Source organism: Rosa chinensis, chromosome 2, assembly GCF_002994745.2.
Source record: "Rosa chinensis cultivar Old Blush chromosome 2, RchiOBHm-V2, whole genome shotgun sequence".
In the NCBI taxonomy this organism is placed as follows: Eukaryota; Viridiplantae; Streptophyta; class Magnoliopsida; order Rosales; family Rosaceae; genus Rosa; species Rosa chinensis.
The window spans coordinates 44521876-44533894 of record NC_037089.1 but is presented as its reverse complement, the minus strand read 5'-3'; the positions used below and the strand labels follow the sequence as shown (position 1 = coordinate 44533894).

Sequence of the window (12019 nt, the reverse complement as noted above, 5' to 3'; positions counted from 1 at the left end):
TTGTTTTAGCTTTACTCACGTCAGTAGCATATTTTTATCAAAAATTGACCATTGAGAACTCAACTAAGGCTAGTCAGGGATTCAAAAGAATGAGGAATATCATGACAAAGACATACTTGTGGCCTGCACGGGCTAATGCAGATGTTGAGCTCTCCTTCCGACTTAGCTTGGTTGCTATTCCATTAAATTACAAGCCAGTTTGAATCATGTTAGCACCCAAAACTCTAGTTAGCAGGCCTAATTTATATCTCGAGCCTAATAAGCAAATTATACCCTCAAAGTTGCAACCATCACGCAACGCATATGGACCCAAGCCACATCACGCATATGGACCCAAGCTACATTCACGCACTTGGGACTAACAAGAATAGGTGTGGTGTAGAAGGTAACGGAAACGTACATATCTATTGTTGGTTTTAGACAGTGGTAATTTTGGACCTGGGAACCAAAATTCAAGCCCAGTAGTCCAATCCTAATATGGGTAAGTGAAGAAGAGAGAGAGCTCTAAAGACCAGTCAAATATCCAAAACCTTGATCCCAACAACGAGCACATAATCCCAGAAATCCTGGATTGCAATCCTAGCAACAGATTTTAGTAGCAGGAATCCTATAATTGCAATCCCAACAGCAGATTTCAGCAACAGGAATCTTGCAATAGCAATCCCAGCAGCAGATTTCACAGCAGAAATCCTGGATAGCAATCCCAAGAACAAATCTTAGGGATTAGGATCACAACCACATGCCTAAGGCAGCAAGACTAATGATGCATCATGGCTCAACTCCTATAAATTCAGAGTTCTTATGACTACAAAGGGGCATTCAAAAACAACCTAGAAACACATATGAAAACCAATGAACAAACCTCATAAATTCCCTGCCAATATCTATCCCAAAATCCATTTCCATTCCAAAACTCATCAACCGTAATTTGAAAGCTTTTCTAGATGTTGTAAACCTCTCATCTTCACTACAAATCATGTTTTTCTAGCTATCATGCCACATGAATCTTGCCAGGCCTCTTTTAGAATGTTTAAATCATTGTCTTGAATATGCAAGAAGCTGCCGGGAATAATACAATAGCAAGCTTCCTAGGATTCTCAGTCATTCGAAGTTTGCTGGGCCTAGTCTTTGCTAACTCAGACAAAGGAGACAAGTATTGGGCTCGTCCATATCTATTTTACTACCGTATAACCCTGATCAAAAGTGCCCCTACAGATCGTTAGGTTATGCTGAATAAAATCTGCTCCCTTTTTTTCCTTTGCAGAAAAGATCGAGATCCCCCTGAATCCCCGAATTAGTATTTGAACTTTTTTCCTACAAGGTATAGAACACCTAAGGGTACTGGTCCTACTCGCTTTGGTTTCATCTGTCCACATTCTTCCCTTCGACTTGATTACGAATGAAGATAGAGACTTGAAGGATGGTGAGAAAAGATATATTTTACATCCCAAAGGGATTATAATTGGAGGTGGATTTGGGTTGCTTACACCGCCAATCCCAAAGGAAATTTTGGTGGTTTGGTTATGGTGAGACTTGATAGAGGTTTTTCTTGTGATCAGTGACTTTCCCAAAGCTACGTATTATGAGTATGAGTTAAGCTTTGAGTTGGCATCGCATTCATGCATTGAACATTGAACAATGAACATTTTATTTGATAATTTAATTGCATTATTTTTGTAAGTTAAAAAGGTCTGACCCTACTAAGCGAAAACTCACTCCTATAGATATTTACTTTATTCAGGATGTTCAACACGTTTATCGAGAAAAATAAAGTGAGACGTTGCTTATATTTACTAGAATCGAAAGGGAATCTGGAAGAATAGAGCGAGATAGATTACAAGGAGTTTTTCCTCTTTGTAATTAAAGTTTTGTTAGTATAAGTACATAATTGGTATTCCTAAACCCTACTCATGAAAAAGCCCAAGTATGCAGCCCAAGTCCATAATTGTTTAATTACAATTTATCCCACAATTGTGGGTGTCTTGCTGTCGAAGACCACCTTTGAAGACTTGAAGATCAGTTTGCTGTCAGCATCCCCATCTTAGCATGATAGTTCAATTGCAACTTGCCTCTTCTTCTCTTTGGGGGCTGCCTTGTTGTCGAAGACCAAGACCAAGTTTTCAAAATTAGTTCAATTGCAACTTGCTACCTCATCATAGCTTGCTGCCTTGCTTCCCCATCTGAACTTGCTGACACCTTATTTGAAGATAGAAGAAGTCTCCTCTTCCTCATGGCTCAGGTAAGCTCATGCATTGCATCTCCTTCAAAAAATCATGGGTTTTTCATGGGTTCTCTTCTTGTGTCAGCCTTGATTAAGGAATTTAGGAGTTAGCTAGCTTCTCAATTTGGTTTTCCAAATTAATTTTGGGGAATGGGTTTACATGTGCAATATGAAATTATGGGTATGGGTTTACCTACTCCAATTGAGATTAAGGGGTCTTTGAGTGAACTGTCCTTTCTCTTCCTCCTCTATATATATGGGTTCTCTGTTCCTATTTGGGCATTGAAAATACTTTTGTTTTTTCAGTCCCTTTGTTAATCAAGAGTTTATCTCTTTGGTTTTTTGTTTTTCAAAGTGTCTTGTTCCATGTTTTTCAATTTGAAAAACACAAAATCATTCATGCATATTCATCTCTTGCATCCCATGAGGTCAATTGGGTATTGCAAACTTCAAAGGTAAATCTTCAAGAAGGACTTGTTGCGTTCATAACTGGTGTCTTAGTAATATTTCTGAGTTGTTCACTTGTGTAAACAATTAGCAAGATTTGAGTACAAACAGTCAAGTGAGTGAGTCTAGATAAATTGTCGCGATCAGTGTAACCTCTGTGTTCTAATCTTGTGATTTGATTTCATTAGTGATTTGGTTTTGGTCTTTCAAGAGTAAAGGCCACGCAGATGTTTCCCCTTCATAGGGTTTTACTGAGTCAACAAAACATGTGTTCTTTATTGCTTTAGTTGGTTTAGTTGATTGTTCAATACATTCTGTTCAATATCAACACTCATGATTGATCACCCAGTTGCAATCCCTGAGTAAGTTTTTGAACGAAAAAATTGGTTGTGAGCCTATTCACCCCCCTCTAGGCTCCTTCTAGGATCTTCAAGTGGTATCAGAGTGGGTCACTAACACAGTGTTCCTCTGGCCTCCTAGAATAGACCGTGATAGAGTCTCTAGTTCCATTAACTCTCCTCCATATTTTGATGGGATAGATTACTCTCAATGGAAAGTAATGATGATGACTTTCCTGCAATCTCAAGAGGATAAGTTATGGAACATTATAGAGAAGGGTTGGATAGAACCAACTAAAAAGGAAACTTAAACTTCTAGTCCTATTCCTAAACCAAGAGGTGAGTGGACTGTTGCTGAGCAATTTGATCACAGATGTGATACTAAAGCTCGTTATAGCCTTTTCGATACCTTGTCGGACAAGGAAAGAAAAAGAATTACAAATTGTCCAACTGCTAAAACTTCTTGGGAATTACTTCAAACCACTCATGAGGGTAACAAAAAGGTGAAGGCACAAAAACTTCAAAGCCTTGTGCTTGAATTTGAAGAAATGACTATGAGAGGATGAATCTATTGATAACTTCCATAGTCGCCTCATCAATGTTACCAATCAATGTCATGGGTTGGGTGATCCTATTTTAGAGCATAGAATTGTGAAAAAGTTTCTTCGAGCTCTTCCTCCTAGTTTTGAGGCTAAGCAAATTGCCATTGAGGAAGCTCAAGATCTTGATACATACTCATTAGGTGAGCATCTGGGAAATTTGAAAACTTTTGAGTCAAAAAGGAAAAAGGGTCAGAAAGAAAAAAAATTGCTCTAAGCACTTTGAAAAAAAGAGGAAGACCCTTCTGATTTTAATCTTGAAGAATTTGCTCTTCTCACAAAACAGTTCAAAAAATTTCTTAAATCCGGAAGGTCATTCTCTTCTAACTCTAAAAATTTTCCTGGTTCTTCTAATGACAAATACTCAAAGTCTTCCAAGCCTTTTCAAAAGAAGTTTTTCGGTGAAAAACCAAAATGTTTTGAGTGTCAAGGATATGGTCATCTTGCTGCTGATTGTGCAAACAAAATAGATAAGTGTCAATCAAATAGAGCTTTCAAAACCTCTTGGAGTGATAGTGAATCTGAAACTCAGTCCGACCATGAAGAGGAAAATGTTGCTCTTGTTGCTACCACCCAAAATGAGTCCTCAGATGAATTTGATGATGATGAGCACTCCGAGGAGGTAGCCTCTAACAAGTTCTAGCGACTGTACAAAGCCTAAAAAATAATGATTGGAAAGAATGAGGAATTGAAGGATCAACTTGTTGTTTGTGAGAAAGAAAAATCTGGGATCATAGATAAGTTGGAATCCTACAAAAAGAAGTGGGAAATTGAAAGAAATGCATTGGTAAGTCAAGTGGAGACTCTGTAAGAGAACTTGAATGCTCAAATCAGGTTAGTCAATTCTCTAACTGCGGAAAAAAAAAACTCTCCTGAAAAATCCTTATATGATTGTCAAGAAAAGTTTTCAAAATTTTCAATTGGATCTGATAAAGTTTCCAAAATGATTGGAAGGGCAAAGTTGATAGGGACAAAAAGGGTATTGGTTTTTATTATGGAGATAGCTCCTCTAATAAATCAACTATTTTTGTGAAAAGTAGGTTGCTGCCTAAAGAAAGTGTCCCTAAGTCATCCAAAAAATTCATTCCCATTTGTCACCATTGTGGTATTAATGGACACATTAGACCAAGGTGTCATAAACTCAGAAATGGTCCTCAAAAGTCTACAAGGTCTCATTAAAACTCTTTGCTTATTTCTTTACAGTCAACTCTGGAAAAATCTTTGAAAGAATTTGGTAGGATTGCTAAACTTGTTGCAATCCTGAGAAAAGAAAATGTTGTTTGGGCAAAGAAAAATAAGTCATTTCATTCACTTGCTTCTGCTGATTTTAAACCCTTTGACATCTGTGGAACTGATTCTGAACCTTCTGAAATGTGTCTTGTATCCTCTTTATGTTTCTCACATGTTGAAGAAAATGACTTCATTGCTACATGTTTGGTTGGTCTTACGGCTCTATCATCTACAAGAGCTGATACTTGGTATTTGGATAGTGGGTGTTCAAGGCACATGACAGGTGATAAAAACTGGTTTTCATCCTTCTATGATGAGGTTATCAGTGATTCTGTCACTTTTGGTGACAGAAAGAAAGCCAAGGTTGTGGGAAAAGGGATTGTAACTGCTCCTGGAATCCCAAATTTAAAAAAATGTGTTGTATGTTGAAGGACTCCAAGCTAATCTTATTAGTGTGAGTCAATTGAGTGATGACTTTGAAGAGGTTAGATTCAATAAGCTGAGATGTCTTGTTCTTCATGGTAAGGGTAAGAGTGTCATGGGTGGACTACGATCTAAAGATCATTGTTATTGTGTTAATGTTAATGATTCTATCTCTTCTTAGATTTTTCTTAGTTCCTCCTCAACTGAAGATGCTCTCAATCTTTGGCATAGACGCCTTTGCCATGTTAACTACCAAGACTTGCTGAAGCTCTCCACCAAAGAAGGGGTAAGAGGTTTGCCCAAATTGAGTGGGAAACCAACTGGTATGTGTGAGGGTTGCAAGCTTGGTAAGCAAACTCGTTCTTCACATAGGGTCATTAATTCTATGTCTAATTCACAACCTTTGGATTTAATGCATATGGATCTGGTTAGACCTATTCAAACTAAAAGCTTAGGTGGTAAGAAGTACATGCTTATTCTAGTTGATGATTTTTCTAGGTTCACTTGGGTGAAATTCTTGAGTGAAAATCTAATACTAATTTATTGATAAATAAATTTTTAAAGACACTAATTTTTTATAAATCTATATTTATACATCATATACTCCAAAGAGCTACATATAGCAATTCAAAGAAAATGAGAAACCGACCGTTGGATGAGTTTATTACAATAAATTATGAGTGTGGTAAAAAATTTAGCTAATTTCACCATATTTTCGAATCCGATCGGATTGGTCAACCGTAGTCACTTATATGTTTTATTGGTTGACCGATGGCGTGGCAACCGCGAAACGTGCTTATTTTTTCACATCACATTTGTATATATTCCATCGATGGATGTGCGTGGACATAAGATAAAAAAAAAAAAATTTAATTACAAACACATTGGACTATACCAATTTTATTCCTAAAGTTATATGACTTATACATTGCATTTAAATTGTTTAGGTTCATTCTAAAGCAACCATGAAGTGGAAAATGAATTCGGAGAAACCAACCGCTTGATGGAGAGATTGTAATATTTTATGGTGCTTGTAGAAAATCTAGCCAATTTGGTTCTCGTTTCGAATTCGATCAACTAGGTCAAACGTAGTTACTCTTATAAACCTATATTTATATATATACACTCCAAAGAGCAACCCCAATCAATTCAAAGAAAATGGAAAAACCGACCGTTGGATGAGTTTATTACAATAAATTATGAGTGTGGTAAAAAATTTAGCCAATTTCACCATATTTTCGAATCCGATCGGATTGGTCAACCGTAGACACTTATATGTTTTATTGGTTGACCGATGCCGTGACAACCGCGAAACGTGCTTATTTTTTCACATCACGTTTGTATATATTCCATCAATAGATGTGCGTGGACATAAGATTAAAAAAAAATTAATTTTAATTACAAACACATTGGTCTATACCAATTTTATTCCTAAAATTGTATGACTTATACATTGCATTTAAATTGTTTAGGTTCATTCTAAAGCAACTATGAAGTGGAAAATGAATTCGGAGAAACCATCCGCTCGATGGAGAGATTGTAATGTTTTATGGTGGTTGTAGAAAATCCAGCCAATTTGGTTCTCGTTTCGAATTCGATCAACTAGGTCAAACGTAGTTACTCTTATAAACCTATATTTATATATCATACACTCCAATTTTGCAACCCCTATCAATTCAAAGAAAATGGAAAATCCGACCGTTGGATGAGTTTATTACAATAAATTATGAGTGTGGTAAAAAATTTAGCCAATTTCACCATATTTTCGAATCCGATCGGATTGGTCAACCGTAGACACTTATGTTTTATTGGTTGACCAATGCCATGACAACAGAGAAACGTGCTTATTTTTTCGCATCACGTTTGTATATATTTCATCGATGGATGTGAGTGGACATAAGATAAATAAAATTAATTTTTATTACAAACACATTGGTCTATACCAATTTTATTCCTAAAGTTGTATGACTTATACATTGCATTTAAATTTCTTAGGTTCATTCTAAAGTAACCATGAAGTGGAAAATGAATTCGGAGAAACCAACCGCTCGATGGAGAGATTGTAATGTTTTATAGTGGTTGTAGAAAATCTAGCCAATTTGGTTCTTGTTTCGAATTCGATCAACTAGGTCAAACGTAGTTACTCTTATAAACCTATATTTATATATCATACACTCCAAAGAGCAACCCCTCTCAATTCAAAGAAAATGGAAAAACCGACCGTTTGATGAGTTTATTACAATAAATTATGAGTGCGGTAAAAAATTTAGCTAATTTCACCATATTTTCAAATCTGATCGGATTGGTCAACGGATATGTAGAATATATATGCACATTAGCACATATTTTATATAGAAGTATAAGAATTTCCACACACACACACATATAGTCATATATATATATATATATATAACACACAAATATATATCTATATGTGTGTGTATATATATATATATATTTATAAACACACACACACACACATATATATATATATATATCTATATCTATATATATGTGTGTGTGTTATATATATATCTCTATTAATAAAGCGAAGAGGGTGTTACTGTTTATCTTTGGGGAAACTTTCAAACTTCCCATTTTGCCCTTGATATTGTCCATGATTTACAGAGAAAATAGAAACTTAGAAACTGGGGTTTGCCGACACAGAGGAAAAGAGAGGAGACGTGGCTAGGGATGGTTTAGTTTCACTCTGTGAGAGAGACATATGGTTTCATTTCCATACAGTGATAGATAGAGAAAGAGATGGGAGAAGAGCTTAGGCGACGGGAGCGGAAGAAGGATGCGATTTCGAATCTGAAACTGAAAGAGACGACTAATTCGAGAGAGAGAGAGAGAGATCGGTTACACCGCTTTCATCTTTCGCTTCTGTGTTTCTTCGCTCTAGAGAGAGAGAGAGAGAGAGAGAGAGAGAGAGAAGAAGAAGAAGCAAAGGAAGAAGGGAAAGAAGAAGACATTCAGGAGAAGACAAAAAAGAGAAGGTAAGCTTGAATTTTGGGTGTGATTGATCGGGTTTTGAATTTCGGCGCATGCAATTCTGGGTGATGCCTATGAATGTGGGTATGTGGGTTTATCTATCTGGGTTTGGTGACTTGATTTGTTGGTTTGTATTGATTTGTTAGACTATTGATTTGTTGGTTTATCTATTGGTTTGTATCTGGGTTTATAACTTTCTCTGTATCTCCTGTTTTTGTAGCTTGAGTTTCCAATAAATTAGTTACGGCTGTCTTCTTTTTATTACAAATTGCTTTTTGAAACTTGATCAAAATTGTAGAGCCAGAGGATGTAGTTGTGTTTGATATATATAAGTTGATGAATGACTAATTGGCCAGTAGATGTACTGATTGTATTATTGTTGTCCTGTTTTATAGTTCGATGAAAACCCTATGCAATTTTAGTTTATCATTAACTTTTAGGTATATTTCTTCGTCTCTTAGTCCGATTTGGTTGAGTTTTCTGTGGACTTTGGTTGTTCAGCTCTAAGGAGTTGTGGAGCCTTACAATGTCCTTTTTATTAGACCAAACCAAATTAAGAATAATAGGATACTAAATGCGTCTTTCCTTTGAAACAGATTTCTTATTAAATAAGCTTACTGGATCCAACATTACTACTTATGAAGCACATACCCAGAGTTTCTTATCAATTCTTTCTATCTTATATCTACTTGCAATTTTTAGAAAACCATACTGCATGAAAGATACTACTGTGAAGTGAGAATTTATGATATGGCTAGGGGTGGTTTTTATCAACAAACAACATTTTTATTAGGAGTTGTGGAGCCTTACAATGTCATTTTTATTAGACCAAACCAAATTAAGAATAATAGGATACTAAATGCGTCTTTCCTTGGAAACAGATTTCTTATGAAATAAGCTTACTGGATCCAACATTACTACTTATGAAGCACATACCCAGAGTTTCTTATCAATTCTTTCTGTCTTATATCTACTTGCAATTTTTAGAAAACCATACTGCATGAAAGATACTACTGTGAAGTGAGAATTTATGATATGGCTAGGGGTGGTTTTTATCAACAAACAACATGTTTATCTCTCATTTGAAGATTTGGAGCAAAAGTTATAAGGAAAGAGAAGCTGAAAACTTTTGTTTATTGCATTTCCTCATTTCACACATACTGAAGAACACGTTCATTCCTAAGCAGAAGAACTACATAAGTGACAACTTCACAATTATAAAGGTAAGCGAACAACTAAAGGGAATATATATATATATATATATATATACATATATATAGCATGTTCTTAAGTTGTAAGGAGTGACCAGGAAGCGGTGGGAATTTTCCTTTCTTAAGAATTAAGGTTTTCATTGAGTAAATTATTTCTTATAGCAGATGGGTCTTGGCAGAATGAGTTTTGTGGGGTTTTGTTTCTTGCTGGGAAATTAGTGTTCTTTTTGGTATTTGGTCTAATAATTTGTTGACCGTTAGGTACTATTGAGACTGAGTTTTGACACTGCATAACAATCAACAAAACTTTGAGTTAGTTCCTACCAAGTTTGAATTTTGATGAACAGAATCTTCCATAACTCTAAAAGTTAGAACTTTTCAGGTTTTATGGGAGATTTTTTGGAAGACTACTAATAATATAAAGATCATAATTAAGTCCACCCATTCTCATTCGGTAAGTTGCCTAGATGTTTACATCTTAGCTTTGGGAGAAACATCAAACTATTCAACTTGGACATAATGATGCTATATTGGAATTGAAAACTATTGTCAATTGCAAAGTACTAGCAGTAAGATCATAAAAACTAATTTATGGTCTTAAGTGTCAACAAAGACCAAAATTTTAGCATCTGATTTGTGTGATTAAAATGCTTTGACAAGTCATAGGAGTGTATCATGTCAGACTTGATCCTATACGAGAGGGTGCTAAAACGTGTCAATCATTTGGTCAAGAGATATACTTTCCTTTGTTTTAGCCTTTACAGACAGAACAGGTAACAGAAGGAAGTTGAAGTGCTTCTTTCGGATACTGTAGGTCATCTTGATGATGATCTTTTCTATTGGTCCCATTAATTGTCTTCTTTGCAGGTATGGTTCTAATCATTTTCCTAGACCACAAAGGCATTACTAAGAGATAGTGCTAATGCTAATAGTTGCTCATTGATAAAGTTATGTAATGAACTTTTGACCCACATATGTTAGTTAGGTTAAAGTTCATTATTAGGAATGAATTATATAATGCTGTTGTGACTGTTGTTTAACAATATTGTGGCCATACCTCTGACATAGACATTGGGCTTTTGGAAAGACTTCTCTATAACAGTAAAGCAATTGTTTTCCACCTGATGGTGCTTTAGCTTATTTTAAGTTTTTGATTAAAATTGCAATGTTGCATTGCAGGGAAAGCCACGGCCGTTTGCTGAGCGGAAGTTTTATATAGCATTTCCTTTGTTTCGTGGCACATCAATTTATGCAGATCTGACCAAGTAATCTCAGGTAAATTGCAATAAAGTCAAGCCATAACTTCTAATAGAATTATTTGTTACCTTTTCTTTTCTCTGGATGGTACACATAGAATAATGCATTTTCAGTTACTTAGTTTAATGCCTTTTCAGTTTATAGTTTAAAAGTGTCAATCATTACAACTTTTTATTCATTAGTTTTCCTTTCTTTATTGGGACAACACGAATCTTTGTCTATGCTAAAGTGGGAATCCTGAGCATTCTGTATTACGTTAAATTTATTTTAAATTAATTGTAGTGATGGTATTTGTACTGCTTGCAGCATGGAAAATCATCAAAGAGAGGGGCAACAATTTTTAACTTCTTCACAATGAGCAAATGGAAAACATAGAGCTAGCAAATGAAGTGGAATCAATGACCGGTAACTTATAGATTCATGTTCCGAAACACAAACATTTTTGTATGCATATTTTGCACAGTTTTATTTCTACATGTATGTAGTTAAAAAATTTAGAGTTTTGGCAGTAGTTTAATTTTATCTTTTAAGGAAGAATTTTAGAACATTGAGAATTTGAAATCATAACACCTTAAAGAAGAACTTACATAGCAAAACACCCCCAAAAATTCATATCCATTGCTTCAAATGCTACAATTTCTCTCAGACTTTTTATAGACCTATATATATATATATATTTTTTTTTTTCAATGTTCAAGCAATCTATTATGTGAAAAATATAGGTGCTTTGCGACAAGATCAAGCTTATGACCAAAGTATATCACCTCCTAAAAGAGTGAGTCGAAAAGCACAATGGCAGGCTTCAATGAGTTCAAAAGAACGAGATAATTATTTGACACGACGACGGGCCAATTATCATTGTCATCGCGAACAGACATCAAATTGTGAAGATAATATCCATGTTCGAAAGAGAATGCATTTAAGCCATATATGGCAGATGAGTGATAGCGGAGCTAATCAGAATGCTACGAACGCTACAAACAGCGATGATGACCTAGCAGTCAATGAAGGTAACAAGTTTAAAACATTAATATATTCTTCAATATTTTATTTCAGTAATAAGCACAAGTATTGACATTGATATTTTTTTAACAGGAACCTCTGAAAATGTCGTTCGTCATAATGACATGTCTTATAATAGCGGGGTTGCGCAAGTATGTCGTAGACAGAGACGACGCAAACCTCATAATTGTGCCCGAAATTTTCATGAAAATATTGGAATAAAAAAGTATCATTTGCCACCACCAAAGACATGTCCATATTGTCATGCCCGTCTGTTTCATCATGAAACCAAAGATA

The 12019-nt window shown here is 35.3% G+C and overlaps 1 long non-coding RNA gene across 1 annotated transcript; it reads left to right on the top strand.

Annotated features, from left to right (window-relative positions):
- The first annotated feature begins 10602 nt into the window (after positions 1 to 10602).
- Positions 10603 to 11698, top strand: LOC121051521. Its single transcript, XR_005805960.1, has 3 exons — positions 10603 to 10738; positions 11027 to 11125; positions 11443 to 11698. It is a non-coding gene; the product is annotated as an uncharacterized LOC121051521 (long non-coding RNA).
- The last annotated feature ends 321 nt before the right edge of the window (positions 11699 to 12019 follow it).